Below are 24,624 nucleotides of genomic sequence, written 5' to 3'. Positions count from 1 at the left end.
TTGAGATGGTCTGGTCTTGCTATTTCTCGCTCTCTCTCTCTTGTTTCTGACCACGAACGGTCGACATGAAATAAAGCGTTCAATCTTATTGTGAAATAATTGTGTATTATTCGATCAACCCAATTCGAAAGTGGTCTTACAAACCATTGAGTGTGATCTATTCACCATCAGGATGAAAATGGTGGGACAAGTAGGAAAGACGGCCAATAACTTTTGATTGGAATGTGCGATTTAAGCCATAATTGCTGAGTTTATAGGTCTTGATGAGTAGAACAAAGTTGCCATACAATCCTTCTTTCTATCTCTTGTAGTTTTTTCAAAACCGTCTTATATCTGAAAATAAAGGAAAAACATGGTAACTAATGAAAATGGTAAGTCAAGTAGCTAAGACGGCCAATAACTTTTGATTGGAATGTCCGATTTAAGCCATACTTTCTGAGTTTATAGGTCTTGATGAGTAGAACAAAGTTGCCATACAATCCTTCTTTCTATCTCTTGTAGTTTTTTCAAAACCGTCTTATATCTGAAAATAAAGGAAAAACATGGTAATGGATGAATATGAAAAGACAAGTAGCTAAGGCGGCCAATAACTTTTGAATGGAATGTGCGATTTAAGCCATAATTGCTGAGTTTATAGGTCTTGATGAGTAGAACAAAGTTGCCATACAATCCTTCTTTCTATCTCTTGAAGTTTTTTGAAAACCGTCTTATATCTGAAAATAAAGGAAAAACATGGTAAGGGATGAAAATGAAAAGTCAAGTAGCTAAGACGGCCAATAACTTTTGATTGGAATGTCCGATTTAAGCCATAATTGCTGAGTTTATAGGTCTTGATGAGTAGAACAAAGTTGCCATACAATCCTTCTTTCTATCTCTTGTAGTTTTTTCAAAATCGTCTTATATCTGAAAATATAGGAAAAACATGGTAACGGATGAAAATGAAAAGACAAGTAGCTAAGACGGCCAATAACTTTTGATTGGAATGTGCGATTTAAGCCATAATTGCTGAGTTTATAGGTCTTGATGAGTGGAACAAAGTTGCCATACAATCCTTCTTTCTATCTCTGACGTTTTTTGAAAACCGTCTTTTATCTGAAAATAAAGAAAAAACATGGTAAGGGATGAAAATGAAAAGACAAGTAGCTAAGACGGCCAATAACTTTTGATTGGTATGTGCGATTTAAGCCATAATTGCTGAGTTTATAGGTCTTGATGAGTAGAACAAAGTTGCCATAAAATCCTTCTTTCTATCTCTTGTAGTTTTTTCAAAACCGTCTTATATCTGAAAATAAAGAAAAAACATGGTAACGGAGGAAAATGGTGGGACAAGTAGGTAAGACGGCCAATAACTTTTGATTGGAATGTGCGATTTAAGCCATACTTTCTGAGTTTGTAGCTCTTGATGAGTAGAACAAAGTTGCCATACAATCCTTCTTTCTATCTCTTGTAGTTTTTTCAAAACCGTCTTATATCTGAAAATAATGGAAAAACAAGGTAACGGATGAAAATGAAAAGACAAGTAGGTAAGACGGCCAAAAACTTTTGATTGGAATGTGCGATTTAAGCCATAATTGCTGAGTTTATAGGTCTTGATGAGTAGAACAAAGTTGCCATACAATCCTTCTTTCTATCTCTTGTAGTTTTTTCAAAACTGTCTTATATCTGAAAATAAAGGAAAAACATGGTAACTAATGAAAATGGTAAGACAAGTAGGTAAGACGGCCAATAACTTTTGATTGGAATGTGCGATTTAAGCCATAATTGCTGAGTTTATAGGTCTTGATGAGTAGAACAAAGTTGCCATAAAATCCTTCTTTCTATCTCTTGTAGTTTTTTCAAAACCGTCTTATATCTGAAAATAAAGGAAAAACATGGTAACGGATGAAAATGGTAAGACAAGTAGGTAAGACGGCCAATAACTTTTGATTGGAATGTCCGATTTAAGCCATACTTTCTGAGTTTATAGGTCTTGATGAGTAGAACAAAGTTGCCATACAATCCTTATTTCTATCTCTTGTAGTTTTTTGAAAACCGTCTTATATCTGAAAATAAAGAAAAAACATGGTAGGGGATGAAAATGAAAAGACAAGTAGGTAAGACGGCCAATAACTTTTGATTGGAATGTCCGATTTAAGCCATAATTGCTGAGTTTATAGGTCTTGATGAGTAGAACAAAGTTGCCATACAATCCTTCTTTCTATCTCTTGTAGTTTTTTCAAAACCGTCTTATATCTGAAAATAAAGGAAAAACATGGTAACTGATGAAAATGGTGGGACAAGTAGCTAAGACGACCAATAACTTTTGATTGGAATGTCCGATTTAAGCCATACTTTCTGAGTTTATAGGTCTTGATGAGTAGAACAAAGTTGCCATAAAATCCTTCTCTCTATCTCTTGTAGTTTTTTCAAAACCGTCTTATATCTGAAAATAAAGAAAAAACATGGTAACGGATGAAAATGGTGGGACAAGTAGGTAAGACGGCCAATAACTTTTGATTGGAATGTGCGATTTAAGCCATACTTTCTGAGTTTGTAGCTCTTGATGAGTAGAACAAAGTTGCCATACAATCCTTCTTTCTATCTCTTGTAGTTTTTTCAAAACCGTCTTATATCTGAAAATAATGGAAAAACATGGTAACGGATGAAAATGAAAAGACAAGTAGGTAAGACGGCCAAAAACTTTTGATTGGAATGTGCGATTTAAGCCATAATTGCTGAGTTTATAGGTCTTGATGAGTAGAACAAAGTTGCCATACAATCCTTCTTTCTATCTCTTGTAGTTTTTTCAAAACTGTCTTATATCTGAAAATAAAGGAAAAACATGGTAACTAATGAAAATGGTAAGACAAGTAGGTAAGACGGCCAATAACTTTTGATTGGAATGTGCGATTTAAGCCATAATTGCTGAGTTTATAGGTCTTGATGAGTAGAACAAAGTTGCCATAAAATCCTTCTTTCTATCTCTTGTAGTTTTTTCAAAACCGTCTTATATCTGAAAATAAAGGAAAAACATGGTAACGGATGAAAATGGTAAGACAAGTAGGTAAGACGGCCAATAACTTTTGATTGGAATGTCCGATTTAAGCCATACTTTCTGAGTTTATAGGTCTTGATGAGTAGAACAAAGTTGCCATACAATCCTTATTTCTCTCTCTTGTAGTTTTTTGAAAACCGTCTTATATCTGAAAATAAAGGAAAAACATGGTAAGGGATGAAAATGAAAAGACAAGTAGGTAAGACGGCCAATAACTTTTGATTGGAATGTCCGATTTAAGCCATAATTGCTGAGTTTATAGGTCTTGATGAGTAGAACAAAGTTGCCATACAATCCTTCTTTCTATCTCTTGTAGTTTTTTCAAAACCGTCTTATATCTGAAAATAAAGGAAAAACATGGTAACTGATAAAAATGGTGGGACAAGTAGGTAAGACGGCCAATAACTTTTGATTTGAATGTGCGATTTAAGCCATAATTGCTGAGTTTATAGGTCTCGATGAGTAGAACAAAGTTGCCATAAAATCCTTCTTTCTATCTCTTGTAGTTTTTTCAAATCCGTCTTATATCTGAAAATAAAGGAAAGACATGGAAACGGATGAAAATTAAAAGTCAAGTAGCTAAGACGACCAATAACTTTTGATTGGAATGTCCGATTTAAGCCATACTTTCTGAGTTTATAGGTCTTGATGAGTAAAACAAAGTTGCCATACAATCCTTCTTTCTATCTCTTGTAGTTTTTTCAAAACCGTCTTATATTTGAAAATAAAGGAAAAACATGGTAACGGATGAAAATGGTGAGACAAGAAGGTAAGACGGCCAATAACTTTTGATTGGAATGTGCGATTTAAGCCATAATTGCTGAGTTTATAGGTCTTGATGAGTAGAACAAAGTTGCCATACAATCCTGTTTTCTATCTCTTGTAGTTTTTTCAAAACCGTCTTATATCTGAAAATAAAGGAAAAACATGGTAACTGATGAAAATGGAAAGACAAGTAGGTAAGACGGCCAATAACTTTTGATTGGAATGTGCGATTTAAGCCATAATTGCTGAGTTTATAGGTCTTGATGAGTAGAACAAAGTTGCCATAAAATCCTTCTTCCTATCTCTTGTAGTTTTTTCAAAACCGTCTTATATCTGAAAATAAAGGAAAAACATGGTAACGTATGAAAATTAAAAGTCAAGTAGCTAAGACGGCCAATAACTTTTGATTGGAATGTCCGATTTAATCCATTCTTTCTGAGTTTATAGGTCTTGATGAGTAGAACAAAGTTGCCATACAATTTTTCTTTTTATCTCTTGTAGTTTTTTCAAAACCGTCTTATATCTGAAAATAAAGGAAAAACATGGTAATGGATGAATATGAAAAGACAAGTAGGTAAGACGGCCAATAACTTTTGATTGGAATGTGCGATTTAAGCCATAATTGCTGAGTTAATAGGTCTTGATGAGTAGAACAAAGTTGCCATAAAATCCTTCTTTCTATCTCTTGTAGTTTTTTCAAAACCGTCTTATATCTGAAAATAAAGGAAAAACATGGTAACGGATGAAAATGGTAAGACAAGTAGGTAAGACGGCCAATAACTTTTGATTGGAATGTGCGATTTAAGCCATAATTGCTGAGTTTATAGGTCTTGATGAGTAAAACAAAGTTGCCATACAATCCTTCTTTCTATCTCTTGTAGTTTTTTCAAAACCGTCTTATATCTGAAAATAAAGGAAAAACATGGTAACGGATGAAAATGGTGAGACAAGAAGGTAAGACGGCCAATAACTTTTGATTGGAATGTGCGATTTAAGCCATAATTGCTGAGTTTATAGGTCTTGATGAGTAGAACAAAGTTGCCATACAATCCTGTTTTCTATCTCTTGTAGTTTTTTCAAAACCGTTTTATATCTGAAAATAAAGGAAAAACATGGTAACTAATGAAAATGGAAAGACAAGTAGGTAAGACGGCCAATAACTTTTGATTGGAATGTGCGATTTAAGCCATAATTGCTGAGTTTATAGGTCTTGATGAGTAGATCAAAGTTGACATACAATCCTTCTTTCTATCTCTTGTAGTTTTTTCAAAACCGTCTTATATCTGAAAATAAAGGAAAAACATGGTAACGGGTGAAAATTAAAAGTCAAGTAGCTAAGACGGCCAATAACTTTTGATTGGAATGTCCGATTTAAGCCATTCTTTCTGAGTTTATAGGTCTTGATGAGTAGAACAAAGTTGCTGTACAATCCTTCTTTCTATCTCTTGTAGTTTTTTCAAAACCGTCTTATATCTGAAAATAAAGGAAAAACATGGTAATGGATGAATATGAAAAGACAAGTAGGTAAGACGGCCAATAACTTTTGATTGGAATGTGCGATTTAAGCCATAATTGCTGAGTTTATAGGTCTTGATGAGTAGAACAAAGTTGCCATAAAATCCTTCTTTCTATCTCTTGTAGTTTTTTCAAAACCGTCTTATATCTGAAAATAAAGGAAAAACATGGTAACGGATGAAAATGGTGAGACAAGTAGGTAAGACGGCCAATAACTTTTGATTGGAATGTGCGATTTAAGCCATAATTGCTGAGTTTATAGGTCTTGATGAGTAGATCAAAGTTGACATACAATCCTTCTTTCTTTCAAAACCGTCTTATATCTGAAAATATAGGAAAAAATCCTTCTTTCTATCTCTTGTAGTTTTTTCAAAACCGTCTTATATCTGAAAATAAAGGAAAAACATGGTAACGGATGAAAATTTAAAGTCAAGTAGCTAAGACGGCCAATAACTTTTGATTGGAATGTCCGATATAAGCCATACTTTCTGAGTTTATAGGTCTTGATGACCTTCCTTCTTTCTGTATCTTGTAGTTTTTCAAAACCGTCTTATATCTGAAAATAAAGGAAAACAAGAAAGGAAGCTAGCTTCGGCCAGCCGAAGCTTATATACCCTTGCAGATCATTCCTATTAATTAACAAATCGCAAAAATGTTCAATTTTCTAATATTTCTCATTAATTTTCCGATCGTTCCTATGGCAGCTATATGATATAGTCGTCCGATTTTGATCAAATTAAAATTGACATTCGAAAATATTTAAAAAGAGTCATATCCTAGAGTAGAAGATAATACAATAAAAACCAAAGAAGCTAGAATTTATTTCCTATTACTTTTCCATTAATTTTCCGATCGTTCCTATGGCAGCTATATGATATAGTAGTCCGATTTTGATTAAATTAAAATTGAAATTCGGAAATATTTAAAAAGTGTCATATCCTAGAGTAGAAGATAATACAATAAAATCCAAAGAAGCTGGAATTTATTTCCTATTACTTTTCCATTAATTTTCTGATCGTTCCTATGGCAGCTATATGATATAGTAGTCCGATTTTTTAAATAATTAATTCGAAATTCAGATATATTTAAAAAATAACATCCCCAAAAGTAGAAGGTAATATTTAAAAAAAAAAACACCGAAGCTAGAATTTTTTAAAGTTTTTTTTTCCGATTGTTCCTATGGGAGCTATAAGATATAGTTGTCCGATCCGGTCGGCTCTGACATATATACTACCTGCAATAGAAAGAAGACTTTTGGGAAAGTTTCATCCTGATAGCTCAAAAACTGAGAGACTAGTTTGCGTAGAAACAGACAGACGGACAGACGGACAGACGGACGGACAGACGGACAGACGGACAGACGGACAGACGGACAGACGGACATGGCTAGATCGACACGTCTTGTGATGCTGATCAAGAATATATATACTTTATGGGGTCGGAAACGTCTCCTTCACTGCGTTGCAAACTTCTGACTGAAATCATAATACCCTCTGCAAGGGTATAAACATGGTAACTAATGAAAATGGTAAGACAAGTAGGTAAGACGGCCAATAACTTTTGATTGGAATGTGCGATTTAAGCCATAATTGCTGAGTTTATAGGTCTTGATGAGTAGAACAAAGTTGCCATAAAATCCTTCTTTCTATCTCTTGAAGTTTTTTCAAAACCGTCTTATATCTGAAAATAAAGGAAAAACATGGTAACGGATGAAAATGGTTGGACAAGTAGGTAAGACGGCCAATAACTTTTGATTGGAATGTGCGATTTAAGCCATAATTGCTGAGTTTATAGGTCTTGATGAGTAGAACAAAGTTGCCATACAATTTTTCTTTTTATCTCTTGTAGTTTTTTCAAAACCGTCTTATATCTGAGAATAAAGGAAAAACATGGTAATGGATGAATATGAAAAGACAAGTAGCTGTATATCTGAAAATAAAGGAAAAACATGGTAACTAATGAAAATGGAAAGACAAGTAGGTAAGACGGCCAATTACTTTTGATTGGAATGTGCGATTTAAGCCATACTTTCTGAGTTTATAGGTCTTGATGAGTAGAACAAAGTTGCTATACAATCCTTCTTTCTATCTCTTGTAGTTTTTTCAAAACCGTCTTATATCTGAAAATAAAGGAAAACAAGAAAGGAAGCTAGCTTCGGCCAGCCGAAGCTTATATACCCTTGCAGATCATTCCTATTAATTAACAAATCGCAAAAATGTTTAATTTTCTAATATTTCTCATTAATTTTCCGACCGTTCCTATGGCAGCTATAGTCGTCCGATTTTGATCAAATTAAAATTGAAATTCGGAAATATTTAAAAAGAGTCATATCCTAGAGTAGAAGATAATACAATAAAAACCAAAGAAGCTAGAATTTATTTCCTTTTACTTTTCCATTAATTTACCGATCGTTCCTATGGCAGCTATATGATATAGTAGTCCGATTTTTTAAATATTTAATTCGAAACTCAGAAATATTTAAAAAATAACATCCGCAAAAGTAGAAGGTAATATTTCAAAAAACACCGAAGCTAGAATTTTTTTAACGTTTTCTTTTCCGATCCTTCCTATGGGAGCTATAAGATATAGTTGTCCGATCCGGTTGGTTCCGACATATATACTACCTGCAATAGAAAGAAGACTTTTGGGAAAGTTTCATCCCGATAGCTCAAAAACTGAGAGACTAGTTTGCGTAGAAACAGACAGACGGACAGACGGACAGACGGACAGACGGACGGACAGATGGACATGGCTAGATCGACTCGTCTAGTGATGCTGATCAAGAATATATATACTTTATGGGGTCGGAAACGTCTCCTTCACTGCGTTGCAAACTTCTGACTGAAATCATAATACCCTCTGCAAGGGTATAAACATGGTAACGGATGAAAATGGTGAGACAAGTAGGTAAGACGGCCAATAACTTTTGATTGGAATGTGCGATTCAAGCCATAATTGCTGAGTTTATAGGTCTTGATGAGTAGAACAAAGTTGCCATACAATCCTTCTTTCTTTCAAAACCGTCTTATATCTGAAAATATAGGAAAAACATGGTAACGGATGAAAATGGTGAGACAAGTAGCTAAGACGGCCAATAACTTTTGATTGGAATGTGCGATTTAAGCCATTCTTTCTGAGTTTATAGGTCTTGATGAGTAGAACAAAGTTGCCATACAATCCTTCTTTCTATCTCTTGTAGTTTTTTCAAAACCGTCTTATATCTGAAAATAAAGGAAAAACATGGTATCTAATGAAAATGGAAAGACAAGTAGGTAAGACGGCCAATAACTTTTGATTGGAATGTGCGATTTAAGCCATAATTGCTGAGTTTATAGGTCTTGATGGGTAGAACAAAGTTGCCATAAAATCCTTCTTTCTATCTCTTGTAGTTTTTTCAAAACCGTCTTATATCTGAAAATAAAGGAAAAACATGGTAACGGATGAAAATTAAAAGTCAAGTAGCTAAGACGGCCAATAAATTTTGATTGGAATGTCCGATTTAAGCCATACTTTCTGAGTTTATAGGTCTTGATGAGTAGAACAAAGTTGCCATACAATCCTTCTTTCTATCTCTTGTAGTTTTTTCAAAACCGTCTTATATCTGAAAATAAAGGAAAAACATGGTAACGGATGAAAATGGTGAGACAAGTAGGTAAGACGGCCAATAACTTTTGATTGGAATGTGCGATTTAAGCCATAATTGCTGAGTTTATAGGTCTTGATGAGTAGATCAAAGTTGACATACAATCCTTCTTTCTTTCAAAACCGTCTTATATCTGAAAATATAGGAAAAAATCCTTCTTTCTATCTCTTGTAGTTTTATCAAAACCGTCTTATATCTGAAAATAAAGGAAAAACATGGTAACGGATGAAAATTCAAAGTCAAGTAGCTAAGACGGCCAATAACTTTTGATTGGAATGTCCGATTTAAGCCATACTTTCTGAGTTTATAGGTCTTGATGAGTAGAACAAAGTTGACATACAATCCTTCTTTCTATATCTTGTAGTTTTTCAAAACCGTCTTATATCTGAAAATAAAGGAAAAACATGGTAACGGATGAAAATGGTGAGACAAGTAGGTAAGACGGCCAATAACTTTTGATTGGAATGTGCGATTTAAGCCATAATTGCTGAGTTTATAGGTCTTGATGAGTAGAACAAAGTTGCCATACAATCCTTCTTTCTATCTCTTGTAGTTTTTTCTTATATCTGAAAATAAAGGAAAAACATGGTAACTAATGAAAATGGTAAGACAAGTAGGTAAGACGGCCAATAACTTTTGATTGGAATGTGCGATTTAAGCCATAATTGCTGAGTTTATAGGTCTTGATGAGTAGAACAAAGTTGCCATAAAATCCTTCTTTCTATCTCTTGAAGTTTTTTCAAAACCGTCTTATATCTGAAAATAAAGGAAAAACATGGTAACGGATGAAAATGGTTGGACAAGTAGGTAAGACGGCCAATAACTTTTGATTGGAATGTGCGATTTAAGCCATAATTTCTGAGTTTATAGGTTTTGATGAGTAGAACAAAGTTGCCATACAATTTTTCTTTTTATCTCTTGTAGTTTTTTCAAAACCGTCTTATATCTGAGAATAAAGGAAAAACATGGTAATGGATGAATATGAAAAGACAAGTAGCTAAGGCGGCCAATAACTTTTGATTGGAATGTGCGATTTAAGCCATAATTGCTGAGTTTATAGGTCTTGATGACTAGAACAAAGTTGCCATACAATCCTGTTTTCTATCTCTTGTAGTTTTTTCAAAACCGTCTTATATCTGAAAATAAAGGAAAAACATGGTAACTAATGAAAATGGAAAGACAAGTAGGTAAGACGGCCAATTACTTTTGATTGGAATGTGCGATTTAAGCCATACTTTCTGAGTTTATAGGTCTTGATGAGTAGAACAAAGTTGCTATACAATCCTTCTTTCTATCTCTTGTAGTTTTTTCAAAACCGTCTTATATCTGAAAATAAAGGAAAACAAGAAAGGAAGCTAGCTTCGGCCAGCCGAAGCTTATATACCCTTGCAGATCATGCCTATTAATTAACAAATCGCAAAAATGTTTAATTTTCTAATATTTATACCCTTGCAGAGGGTATTATGATTTCAGTCAGAAGTTTGCAACGCAGTGAAGGAGACATTTCCGACCCCATAAAGTATATATATTCTTGATCAGCATCACAAGACGAGTCGATCTAGCCATGTCCGTCTGTCCGTCCGTCTGTCCGTCTGTCCGTCCGTCTGTCCGTCCGTCTGTCCGTCCGTTTCTACGCAAACTAGTCTCTCAGTTTTAAAGCTATCGGGATGAAACTTTCGTAAAAGTCGTATTTCTATTGCAGGTAGTATATATGTCGGAACCAACCGGATCGGACAACTATATCTTATAGCTCCCATAGGAAGGATCAAAAAAAAAAACGTAAAAAAATTCTAGCTCCGGTGTTTTTTGAAATTTTACCTTTTACTCTTGGGAATATTTTTTTTTATATATTTCTGAATTTCGGTTTTTTTGTTTTTTAAATCGGATCACTATATCATATAGCTGCCATAGGAACGGTCAAAAAATTAAATGGAAATTAATGGGAAAAAAAATATATCTTTGTTGGTTTTTATTACATTCCCTTCTACTCTGGGATATGACTATTTTGAAATATTTCCGAATTTCGATTTTAATTTTTAAAAGATCGAACTACTATATCATATAGCTGTGATAGAAACGATCGAAAAATTAATGTGAAATAATAAGAAATTTAACATTTTTGCGATTTGTAAATTAATAGAATGATCTGCAAGGGTATATAAGCTTCGGCTTGCCGAAGCTAGCTTCCTTTCTTGTTCTCATTAATTTTCCGACCGTTCCTATGGCAGCTATAGTCGTCCGATTTTGATCAAATTAAAATTGAAATTCGGAAATATTTAAAAAGAGTCATATCCTAGAGTAGAAGATAATACAATAAAAACCAAAGAAGCTAGAATTTATTTCCTTTTACTTTTCCATTAATTTACCGATCGTTCCTATGGCAGCTATATGATATAGTAGTCCGATTTTTTAAATATTTAATTCGAAATTCAGAAATATTTAAAAAATAACATCCCCAAAAGTAGAAGGTAATATTTCAAAAAACACCGAAGCTAGAATTTTTTTAACGTTTTCTTTTCCGATCCTTCCTATGGGAGCTATAAGATATAGTTGTCCGATCCGGTTGGTTCCGACATATATACTACCTGCAATAGAAAGAAGACTTTTGGGAAAGTTTCATCCCGATAGCTCAAAAACTGAGAGACTAGTTTGCGTAGAAACAGACAGACGGACAGACGGACGGACAGACGGACATGGCTAGATCGACTCGTCTAGTGATGCTGATCAAGAATATATATACTTTATGGGGTCGGAAACGTCTCCTTCACTGCGTTGCAAACTTCTGACTGAAATCATAATACCCTCTGCAAGGGTATAAACATGGTAACGGATGAAAATGGTGAGACAAGTCGGTAAGACGGCCAATAACTTTTGATTGGAATGTGCGATTCAAGCCATAATTGCTGAGTTTATAGGTCTTGATGAGTAGAACAAAGTTGCCATACAATCCTTCTTTCTTTCAAAACCGTCTTATATCTGAAAATATAGGAAAAACATGGTAACGGATGAAAATGGTGAGACAAGTAGCTAAGACGGCCAATAACTTTTGATTGGAATGTGCGATTTAAGCCATTCTTTCTGAGTTTATAGGTCTTGATGAGTAGAACAAAGTTGCCATACAATCCTTCTTTCTATCTCTTGTAGTTTTTTCAAAACCGTCTTATATCTGAAAATAAAGGAAAAACATGGTAACGGATGAAAATGGTGAGACAAGTAGGTAAGACGGCCAATAACTTTTGATTGGAATGTGCGATTTAAGCCATAATTGCTGAGTTTATAGGTCTTGATGAGTAGATCAAAGTTGACATACAATCCTTCTTTCTTTCAAAACCGTCTTATATCTGAAAATATAGGAAAAAATCCTTCTTTCTATCTCTTGTAGTTTTTTCAAAACCGTCTTATATCTGAAAATAAAGGAAAAACATGGTAACGGATGTAAATTCAAAGTCAAGTAGCTAAGACGGCCAATAACTTTTGATTGGAATGTCCGATTTAAGCCATACTTTCTGAGTTTATAGGTCTTGATGAGTAGAACAAAGTTGACATACAATCCTTCTTTCTATATCTTGTAGTTTTTCAAAACCGTCTTATATCTGAAAATAAAGGAAAAACATGGTAACGGATGAAAATGGTGAGACAAGTAGGTAAGACGGCCATTAACTTTTGATTGGAATGTGCGATTTAAGCCATAATTGCTGAGTTTATAGGTCTTGATGAGTAGATCAAAGTTGACATACAATCCTTCTTTCTTTCAAAACCGTCTTATATCTGAAAATATAGGAAAAAATCCTTCTTTCTATCTCTTGTAGTTTTTTCAAAACCGTCTTATATCTGAGAATAAAGGAAAAACATGGTAATGGATGAATATGAAAAGACAAGTAGGTAAGACGGCCAATTACTTTTGATTGGAATGTGCGATTTAAGCCATACTTTCTGAGTTTATAGGTCTTGATGAGTAGAACAAAGTTGCTATACAATCCTTCTTTCTATCTCTTGTAGTTTTTTCAAAACCGTCTTATATCTGAAAATAAAGGAAAACAAGAAAGGAAGCTAGCTTCGGCCAGCCGAAGCTTATATACCCTTGCAGATCATGCCTATTAATTAACAAATCGCAAAAATGTTTAATTTTCTAATATTTCTCATTAATTTTCCGACCGTTCCTATGGCAGCTATAGTCGTCCGATTTTGATCAAATTAAAATTGAAATTCGGAAATATTTAAAAAGAGTCATATCCTAGAGTAGAAGATAATACAATAAAAACCAAAGAAGCTAGAATTTATTTCCTATTACTTTTCCATTAATTTACCGATCGTTCCTATGGCAGCTATATGATATAGTAGTCCGATTTTTTAAATATTTAATTCGAAATTCAGAAATATTTAAAAAATAACATCCCCAAAAGTAGAAGGTAATATTTCAAAAAACACCGAAGCTAGAATTTTTTTAACGTTTTCTTTTCCGATCCTTCCTATGGGAGCTATAAGATATAGTTGTCCGATCCGGTTGGTTCCGACATATATACTACCTGCAATAGAAAGAAGACTTTTGGGAAAGTTTCATCCCGATAGCTCAAAAACTGAGAGACTAGTTTGCGTAGAAACAGACAGACGGACAGACGGACAGACGGACGGACAGACGGACATGGCTAGATCGACTCGTCTAGTGATGCTGAAGGGTCGGAAACGTCTCCTTCACTGCGTTGCAAACTTCTGACTGAAATCATAATACCCTCTGCAAGGGTATAAACATGGTAACGGATGAAAATGGTGAGACAAGTAGGTAAGACGGCCAATAACTTTTGATTGGAATGTGCGATTCAAGCCATAATTGCTGAGTTTATAGGTCTTGATGAGTAGAACAAAGTTGCCATACAATCCTTCTTTCTTTCAAAACCGTCTTATATCTGAAAATATAGGAAAAACATGGTAACGGATGAAAATGGTGAGACAAGTAGCTAAGACGGCCAATAACTTTTGATTGGAATGTGCGATTTAAGCCATAATTGCTGAGTTTATAGGTCTTGATGAGTAGAACAAAGTTGCCATACAATCCTTCTTTCTATCTCTTGTAGTTTTTTCAAAACCGTCTTATATCTGAAAATAAAGGAAAAACATGGTATCTAATGAAAATGGAAAGACAAGTAGGTAAGACGGCCAATAACTTTTGATTGGAATGTGCGATTTAAGCCATAATTGCTGAGTTTATAGGTCTTGATGGGTAGAACAAAGTTGCCATAAAATCCTTCATTCTATCTCTTGTAGTTTTTTCAAAACCGTCTTATATCTAAAAATAAAGGAAAAACATGGTAACGGATGAAAATTAAAAGTCAAGTAGCTAAGACGGCCAATAAATTTTGATTGGAATGTCCGATTTAAGCCATACTTTCTGAGTTTATAGGTCTTGATGAGTAGAACAAAGTTGCCATACACTCCTTCTTTCTATCTCTTGTAGTTTTTTCAAAACCGTCTTATATCTGAAAATAATGGAAAAACATGGTAACGGATGAAAATGGTGAGACAAGTAGGTAAGACGGCCAATAACTTTTGATTGGAATGTGCGATTTAAGCCATAATTGCTGAGTTTATAGGTCTTGATGGGTAGAACACAGTTGCCATAAAACCCTTCTTTCTATCTCTTGTAGTTTTTTCAAAACCGTCTTATATCTGAAAATAAAGGAAAAACATGGTAACGGATAAAAATTAAAAGTCAAGTAGCTAAGACGGCCAATAAATTTTGATTGGAATGCCCGATTTAAGCCATACTTTCTGAGTTTATAGGTCTTGATGAGTAGAACAAAGTTGCCATACAATCCTTCTTTCTATCTCTTGTAGTTTTTTCAAAACCGTCTTATATCTGAAAATAATGGAAAAACATGGTAACGGATGAAAATGGTGGGACAAGTAGGTAAGACGGCCAATAACTTTTGATTGGAATGTGCGATTTAAGCCATAATTGCTGAGTTTATAGGTCTTGATGAGTAGAACAAAGTTGCCATAAAAGCCTTCTTTCTTTCAAAACCGTCTTATATCTGAAAATATAGGAAAAACATGGTAACGGATGAAAATGAAAAGACAAGTAGCTAAGACGGCCAATAACTTTTGATTGGAATGTCCGATTTAAGCCATAATTGCTGAGTTTATAGGTCTTGATGAGTAGAACAAAGTTGCCATAGAATCCTTCTTTCTATCTCTTGTAGTTCTTTCAAAACTGTCTTATATCTGAAAATAAAGGAAAAACATGGTAACTAATGAAAATGGTAAGACAAGTAGGTAAGACGGCCAATAACTTTTGATTGGAATGTGCGATTTAAGCCATAATTGCTGAGTTTATAGGTCTTGATGAGTAGAACAAAGTTGCCATAAAATCCTTCTTTCTATCTCTTGTAGTTTTTTCAAAACCGTCTTATATCTGAAAATAAAGGAAAAACATGGTAACGGATGAAAATGGTAAGACAAGTAGGTAAGACGGCCAATAACTTTTGATTGGAATGTCCGATTTAAGCCATACTTTCTGAGTTTATAGGTCTTGATGAGTAGAACAAAGTTGCCATACAATCCTTCTTTCTATCTCTTGTAGTTTTTTTTAAAACCGTCTTATATCTGAAAATAAAGGAAAAACATGGTAACTGATAAAAATGGTGGGACAAGTAGGTAAGACGGCCAATAACTTTTGATTTGAATGTGCGATTTAAGCCATAATTGCTGAGTTTATAGGTCTCGATGAGTAGAACAAAGTTGCCATAAAATCCTTCTTTCTATCTCTTGTAGTTTTTTCCAATCCGTCTTATATCTGAAAATAAAGGAAAAACATGGAAACGGATGAAAATTAAAAGTCAAGTAGCTAAGACGACCAATAACTTTTGATTGGAATGTCCGATTTAAGCCATACTTTCTGAGTTTATAGGTCTTGATGAGTAGAACAAAGTTGCCATACAATCCTTCTTTCTATCTCTTGTAGTTTTTTCAAAACCGTCTTATATTTGAAAATAAAGGAAAAACATGGTAACGGATGAAAATGGTGAGACAAGTAGGTAAGTCGGCCAATAAGTTTTGATTGGAATGTGCGATTTAAGCCATAATTGCTGAGTTTATAGGTCTTGATGAGTAGAACAAAGTTGCCATACAATCCTGTTTTCTATCTCTTGTAGTTTTTTCAAAACCGTCTTATATCTGAAAATAAAGGAAAAACATGGTAACTAATGAAAATGGAAAGACAAGTAGGTAAGACGGCCAATAACTTTTGATTGGAATGTGCGATTTAAGCCATAATTGCTAAGTTTATAGGTCTTGATGAGTAGAACAAAGTTGCCATAAAATCCTTCTTTCTATCTCTTGTAGTTTTTTCAAAACCGTCTTATATCTGAAAATATAGGAAAAACATGGTAACGGATGAAAATGAAAAGATAAGTAGCTAAGACGGCCAATAACTTTTGATTGGAATGTCCGATTTAAGCCATACTTTCTGAGTTTATAGGTCTTGATGAGTAGAACAAAGTTGCCATACAATCCTTCTTTTTATCTCTTGTAGTTTTTTCAAAACCGTCTTATATCTGAAAATAAAGGAAAAACATGGTAACGGATGAAAATGGGGAGACAAGTAGGTAAGACGGCCAATAACTTTTGATTGGAATGTGCGATTTAAGCCATAATTTCTGAGTTTATAGGTCTTGATGAGTAGAACAAAGTTGCCATACATTCCTTCTTTCTATCTCTTGTAGTTTTTTCAAAACCGTCTTATATCTGAAAATATAGGAAAAACATGGTTGCGGATGAAAATGAAAAGACAAGTAGCTAAGACGGCCAATAACTTTTGATTGGAATGTGCGATTTAAGCCATAATTGCTGAGTTTATAGGTCTTGATGAGTAGAACAAAGTTGCCATACAATCCTGTTTTCTATCTCTTGTAGTTTTTTCAAAACCGTCTTATATCTGAAAATAAAGGAAAAACATGGTAACTAATGATAATGGAAAGACAAGTAGGTAAGACGGCCAATAACTTTTGATTGGAATGTGCGATTTAAGCCATAATTGCTGAGGTTATAGGTCTCGATGAGTAGAACAAAGTTGCCATAAAATCCTTCTTTCTATCTCTTGTAGTTTTTTCAAAACCGTCTTATATCTGAAAATAAAGGAAAAACATGGTAACGGATGAAAATTAAAAGTCAAGTAGCTAAGACGGCCAATAAATTTTGATTGGAATGTCCGATTTAAGCCATACTTTCTGAGTTTATAGGTCTTGATGAGTAGAACAAAGTTGCCATAAAATCCTGTTTTCTATCTCTTGTAGTTATTTCAAAACCGTCTTATATCTGAAAATAAAGGAAAAACATGGTAACTAATGATAATGGAAAGACAAGTAGGTAAGACGGCCAATAACTTTTGATTGGAATGTGCGATTTAAGCCATAATTGCTGAGTTTATAGGTCTCGATGAGTAGAACAAAGTTGCCATAAAATCCTTCTTTCTATCTCTTGTAGTTTTTTCAAAACCGTCTTATATCTGAAAATAAAGGAAAAACATGGTAACGGATGAAAATGGTGAGACAAGTAGGTAAGACGGCCAATAACTTTTGATTGGAATGTGCGATTTAAGCCATAATTGCTGAGTTTATAGGTCTTGATAAGTAGAACAAAGTTGCCATACAATCCTGTTTTCTATCTCTTGTAGTTATTTCAAAACCGTCTTATATCTGAAAATAAAGGAAAAACATGGTAACTAATGATAATGGAAAGACAAGTAGGTAAGACGGCCAATAACTTTTGATTGGAATGTGCGATTTAAGCCATAATTGCTGAGGTTATAGGTCTCGATGAGTAGAACAAAGTTGCCATAAAATCCTTCTTTCTATCTCTTGTAGTTTTTTCAAAACCGTCTTATATCTGAAAATAAAGGAAATACATGGTAACTAATGATAATGGAAAGACAAGTAGGTAAGACGGCCAATAACTTTTGATTGGAATGTGCGATTTAAGCCATAATTACTGAGTTTATAGGTCTTGATAAGTAGAACAAAGTTGCCATACAATCCTGTTTTCTATCTCTTGTAGTTATTTCAAAACCGTCTTATATCTGAAAATAAAGGAAAAACATGGTAACTAATGATAATGGAAAGACAAGTAGGTAAGACGGCCAATAACTTTTGATTGGAATGTGCGATTTAAGCCATAATTGCTGAGTTTATAGGTCTCGATGAGTAGAACAAAGTTGCCATAAAATCCTTCTTTCTATCTCTTGTAGTTTTTTCAAAACCGTCTTATATCTGAAAATAAAGGAAAAACATGGTAACGGATGAAAATGGTGAGACAAGTAGGTAAGACGGCCAATAACTTTTGATTGGAATGTGCGATTTAAGCCATAATTGCTGAGTTTATAGGTCTTGATAAGTAGAACAAAGTTGCCATACAATCCTGTTTTCTATCTCTTGTAGTTATTTCAAAACCGTCTTATATCTGAAAATAAAGGAAAAACATGGTAACTAATGATAATGGAAAGACAAGTAGGTAAGACGGCCAATAACTTTTGATTGGAATGTGCGATTTAAGCCATAATTGCTGAGGTTATAGGTCTCGATGAGTAGAACAAAGTTGCCATAAAATCCTTCTTTCTATCTCTTGTAGTTTTTTCAAAACCGTCTTATATCTGAAAATAAAGGAAAAACATGGTAACGGATGAAAATTAAAAGTCAAGTAGCTAAGACGGCCAATAAATTTTGATTGGAATGTCCGATTTAAGCCATACTTTCTGAGTTTATAGGTCTTGATGAGTAGAACAAAGTTGCCATACAATCCTTCTTTCTATCTCTTGTAGTTTTTTCAAAACCGTCTTATATCTGAAAATAAAGGAAAAACATGGTAACTGATGAAAATGGTGGGACAAGTAGGTAAGACGGCCAATAACTTTTGATTTGAATGTGCGATTTAAGCCATAATTTCTGAGTTTATAGGTCTTGATGAGTAGAACAAAGTTGCCATACATTCCTTCTTTCTATCTCTTGTAGTTTTTTCAAAACCGTCTTATATCTGAAAATAAAGGAAAACAAGAAAGGAAGCTACCTTCGGCCAGCCGAAGCTTATATACCCTTGTAGATAAAAGAATACTCACTCGGTGCAGTTCCAGGGATTCCAGATTCAGCGTTTCGATTTATTTCAATTTTGTTTTTAAGTAGTCAAGAATCAAAACGCCTACTTCCTACAAAGTTACAATGAATTTTCTTATATTTGATTGGGAGCCTTAAGATATAGTGGTCCGATCCGGCTGGCTCCGACATATGTACTACCTGCAATAGAAAGAAGACCTTCGGGAAAGTTTCATCGCGATAGCTTTAAAACTGAGAGACTAGTTCGCATAGAAACGGACAGACGGACAGACGGACAGACGGACATGGCTAGATAGACTCGGCTATTGGTGCTGATCAAGAATATATATACTTTATGTGGTCGGAAACGTCTCCTTCACTGCGTTGCAAACATCTGACTGAAATTATAATACCCTCTACAAGGGTATAAACATGGTAACGGATGAAAATGAAAAGACAAGTAGCTAAGACGGCCAATATCTTTTGATTGGAATGTGCGATTTAAGCCATAATTGCTGAGTTTATAGGTCTTGATGAGTAGAACAAAGTTGCCATACAATCCTTCTTTCTATCTCTTGTAGTTTTTTCAAAACCGTCTTATATCTGAAAATAAAGGAAAAACATGGTAACTGATGAAAATGGTGAGACAAGTAGGTAAGACGGCCAAAAACTTTTGATTGGAATGTGCGATTTTAGCCATAATTGCTGAGTTTATAGGTCTTGATAAGTAGAACAAAGTTGCCATACAATCCTGTTTTCTATCTCTTGTAGTTATTTCAAAACCGTCTTATATCTGAAAATAAAGAAAAAACATGGTAACTAATGATAATGGAAAGACAAGTAGGTAAGACGGCCAATAACTTTTGATTGGAATGTGCGATTTAAGCCATAATTGCTGAGTTTATAAGAAAAGATTAGAAAGTCTATTTAATGACGAGTGTAATAATTTTTCGTCACAAATGTTGATATCAGAACTTTTGTATGTTGAAGGTGCGGTCGTCACTAGTTTTTTACCTCGTTAAGAGGTGTTTTTATTTGATATCAGAAGTTTTTGTTTGTTTACATTTGCTCTCATAGGAGCTAATATATACATTTAAATTTAAATTGGTCAATCATAATTTTTAAACTATTGTATTTTAACAAATTAAGTTAAAAAGGCGTTGAAGTATTTCAAAATACCTTTTAAACGAGGTATAGCACATGTCTGTACCTTTAGTAGTATAGAACTTACAAACTAACGAAATTTAGCTATTTTTAGCTTTTTCCCGCTAAAGTAGCGGCTTTTTCCAAAAGTCGTAGAACAAAAGATTCCTATATGGAACTCTTAAGTGCAAATTTACAGATTCCATGACCCTAAAATACAGTTCGGATACCCTCCCACAAAATTCAATACTCAGGGAGCGTTAATTGTTTGAGCTGGCAAAAGTGGCTATTTTCGTATAAAAATAACTTTTAAACGTGACTTTTTACAGTAATGTGTTATATACCAAAATTTAAGGAATCTCAAGGGCCGTTTTTGAGAAAAATAAAAAAAAGCTAAAAAAAAAAGTTTAAAAAAATTGTCTTTTGTTCATATCTTTTTAATTATTACATTTACACAAATTGCATATAGAAGGCGTTTATAGCATTTAAAAATACCTTTCAAACAAGATGCAGCACAAGTCTGTAGCTTTAGTAGTATAGAAGTTACGGTTTTCCGAATTTTAGCTATTTATAGCTGTTTTCCCGCTAAACTAGCGAGTTTTTCCAAAAGTGGTAGAACAAAAGTTTTTTATATCGATGGGATGAACGTCATATTAAATTTTCAAAACTTAAGAAACATGTTTTGGACAAACTGACAAACTGACAAACTGACAAACTGACAAACTGACAAACTGACAAACAGAATTAGATTTTGACAAATGACCCCTCATTCGACGGGTATTTTCAAAAGGAATACAACTAAAATATTGCGAGGGGGCATTTATCCCCACCGGCCCCAACAGCTCCAAATTTCGAAATTTTCATTTTTTCACTTTCACCGCTCTCTCTCCGAAGCCAATTGATTTTCTTAAAGTCTTGGTATGCAATCCTTTAAGTTATTGCAATACCTTTCGATTGGTGTATCATTCATTATGATCGGACCATCACACTAGATTTTCATTTCTTCGTGTATATATAGTAGTCGCCTTCGCACACTCTCCTGGTGCGCTTCGTCACTACATGGACTGCCGTCCATAGTGATAATGGAAAGACAAGTAGGTAAGACGGCCAATAACTTTTGATTGGAATGTGCGATTTAAGCCATAATTGCTGAGTTTATAGGTCTCGATGAGTAGAACAAAGTTGCCATAAAATCCTTCTTTCTATCTCTTGTAGTTTTTTCAAAACCGTCTTATATCTGAAAATAAAGGAAAAACATGGTAACGGATGAAAATGGTTGGACAAGTAGCTAAGACGGCCAATAAATTTTGATTGGAATGTCCGATTTAAGCCATACTTTCTGAGTTTATAGGTCTTGATGAGTAGAACAAAGTTGCCATACAATCCTTCTTTCTATCTCTTGTAGTTTTTTCAAAACCGTCTTATATCTGAAAATAAAGGAAAAACATGGTAACTGATGAAAATGGTGGGACAAGTAGGTAAGACGGCCAATAACTTTTGATTTGAATGTGCGATTTAAGCCATAATTGCTGAGTTTATAGGTCTTGATGAGTAGAACAAAGTTGCCATACAATCCTGTTTGCTATCTCTTGTAGTTTTTTCAAAACCGTCTTATATCTGAAAATAAAGGAAAACCATGGTAACTAATGAAAATGGAAAGACAAGTAGGTAAGACGGCCAATAACTTTTGATTAGAATGTGCGATTTAAGCCATAATTGCTAAGTTTATAGGTCTTGATGAGTAGAACAAAGTTGCCATAAAATCCTTCTTTCTATCTCTTGTAGTTTTTTCAAAACCGTCTTATATCTGAAAATAAAGGAAAAACATGGTAACGGATGAAAATTAAAAGTCAAGTAGCTAAGACGGCCAATAACTTTTGATTGGAATGTCCGATTTAAGCCATTCTTTCTGAGTTTATAGGTCTTGATGAGTAGAACAAAGTTGCTATACAATCCTTCTTTCTATCTCTTGTAGTTTTTTTAAAACCGTCTTATATCTGAAAATAAAGGAAAAACATGGTAATGGATGAATATGGTGAGACAAGTAGGTAAGACGGCCAATAACTTTTGATTGGAATGTGCGATTTAAGCCATAATTGCTGAGTTTATAGGTCTTGATGAGTAGAACAAAGTTGCCATAAAATCCTTTTTTCTATCTCTTGTAGTTTTTTCAAAACCGTCTTATATCTGAAAATAAAGGAAAAACATGGTAACGGATGAAAATGGTGAGACAAGTAGGTAAGACGGCCAATAACTTTTGATTGGAATGTGCGATTTAAGCCATAATTGCTGAGTTTATAGGTCTTGATAAGTAGAACAAAGTTGCCATACAATCCTGTTTTCTATCTCTTGTAGTTATTTCAAAACCGTCTTATATCTGAAAATAAAGGAAAAACATGGTAACTAATGATAATGGAAAGACAAGTAGGTAAGACGGCCAATAACTTTTGATTGGAATGTGCGATTTAAGCCATAATTGCTGAGTTTATAGGTCTTGATGAGTAGAACAAAGTTGCCATAAAATCCTTCTTTCTATCTCTTGTAGTTTTTTCAAAACCGTCTTATATCTGAAAATAAAGGAAAAACATGGTAACGGATGAAAATTAAAAGTCAAGTAGCTAAGACGGCCAATAAATTTTGATTGGAATGTCCGATTTAAGCCATACTTTCTGAGTTTATAGGTCTTGATGAGTAGAACAAAGTTGCCATACAATCCTTCTTTCTATCTCTTGTAGTTTTTTCTTATATCTGAAAATAAAGGAAAAACATGGTAACGGATGAAAATGGTAAGACAAGTAGGTAAGACGGCCAATAACTTTTGATTGGAATGTGCGATTTAAGCCATAATTGCTGAGTTTATAGGTCTTGATGAGTAGAACAAAGTTGCCATACAATCCTTCTTTCTATCTCTTGTAGTTTTTTCAAAACCGTCTTATATCTGAAAATAATGGAAAAACATGGTAACGGATGAAAATGGTAAGACAAGTAGGTAAGACGGCCAATAACTTTTGATTGGAATGTGCGATTTAAGCCATAATTGCTGAGTTTATAGGTCTTGATGAGTAGAACAAAGTTGCCATAAAATCCTTCTTTCTATCTCTTGAAGTTTTTTCAAAACCGTCTTATATCTGAAAATAAAGGAAAAACATGGTAACGGATGAAAATGGTGGGACAAGTAGGTAAGACGGCCAATAACTTTTGATTGGAATGTGCGATTTAAGCCATAATTGCTCAGTTTATAGGTCTTGATGAGTAGAACAAAGTTGCCATAAAATCCTTCTTTCTATCTCTTGTAGTTTGTTCAAAACCGTCTTATATTTGAAAATAAAGGAAAAACATGGTAACGGATGAAAATTCAAAGTCAAGTAGCTAAGACGGCCAATAACTTTTGATTGGAATGTCCGATTTAAGCCATACTTTCTGAGTTTATAGGTCTTGATGAGTAGAACAAAGTTGACATACAATCCTTCTTTCTATATCTTGTAGTTTTTCAAAACCGTCTTATATCTGAAAATAAAGGAAAAACATGGTAACGGATGAAAATGGTGAGACAAGTAGGTAAGACGGCCAATAACTTTTGATTGGAATGTGCGATTTAAGCCATAATTGCTGAGTTTATAGGTCTTGATGAGTAGAACAAAGTTGCCATACAATCCTTCTTTCTATCTCTTGTAGTTTTTTCTTATATCTGAAAATAAAGGAAAAACATGGTAACGGATGAAAATGGTAAGACAAGTAGGTAAGACGGCCAATAACTTTTGATTGGAATGTGCGATTTAAGCCATAATTGCTGAGTTTATAGGTCTTGATGAGTAGAACAAAGTTGCCATAAAATCCTTCTTTCTATCTCTTGAAGTTTTTTCAAAACCGTCTTATATCTGAAAATAAAGGAAAAACATGGTAACGGATGAAAATGGTGGGACAAGTAGGTAAGACGGCCAATAACTTTTGATTGGAATGTGCGATTTAAGCCATAATTGCTGAGTTTATAGGTCTTGATGAGTAGAACAAAGTTGCCATAAAATCCTTCTTTCTATCTCTTGAAGTTTTTTCAAAACCGTCTTATATCTGAAAATAAAGGAAAAACATGGTAACGGATGAAAATGGTGGGACAAGTAGGTAAGACGGCCAATAACTTTTGATTGGAATGTGCGATTTAAGCCATAATTGCTGAGTTTATAGGTCTTGATGAGTAGAACAAAGTTGCCATACAATTTTTCTTTTTATCTCTTGTAGTTTTTTCAAAACCGTCTTATATCTGAGAATAAAGGAAAAACATGGTAATGGATGAATATGAAAAGACAAGTAGCTAAGGCGGCCAATAACTTTTGATTGGAATGTGCGATTTAAGCCATAATTGCTGAGTTTATAGGTCTTGATGACTAGAACAAAGTTGCCATACAATCCTGTTTGCTATCTCTTGTAGTTTTTTCAAAACCGTCTTATAT

The sequence above is a fragment of the Drosophila takahashii genome, unplaced genomic scaffold (assembly GCF_030179915.1).
Source record: "Drosophila takahashii strain IR98-3 E-12201 unplaced genomic scaffold, DtakHiC1v2 scaffold_54, whole genome shotgun sequence".
NCBI lineage: Eukaryota > Metazoa > Arthropoda > Insecta > Diptera > Drosophilidae > Drosophila > Drosophila takahashii.
Note: the sequence above shows the minus strand (reverse complement) of the source record.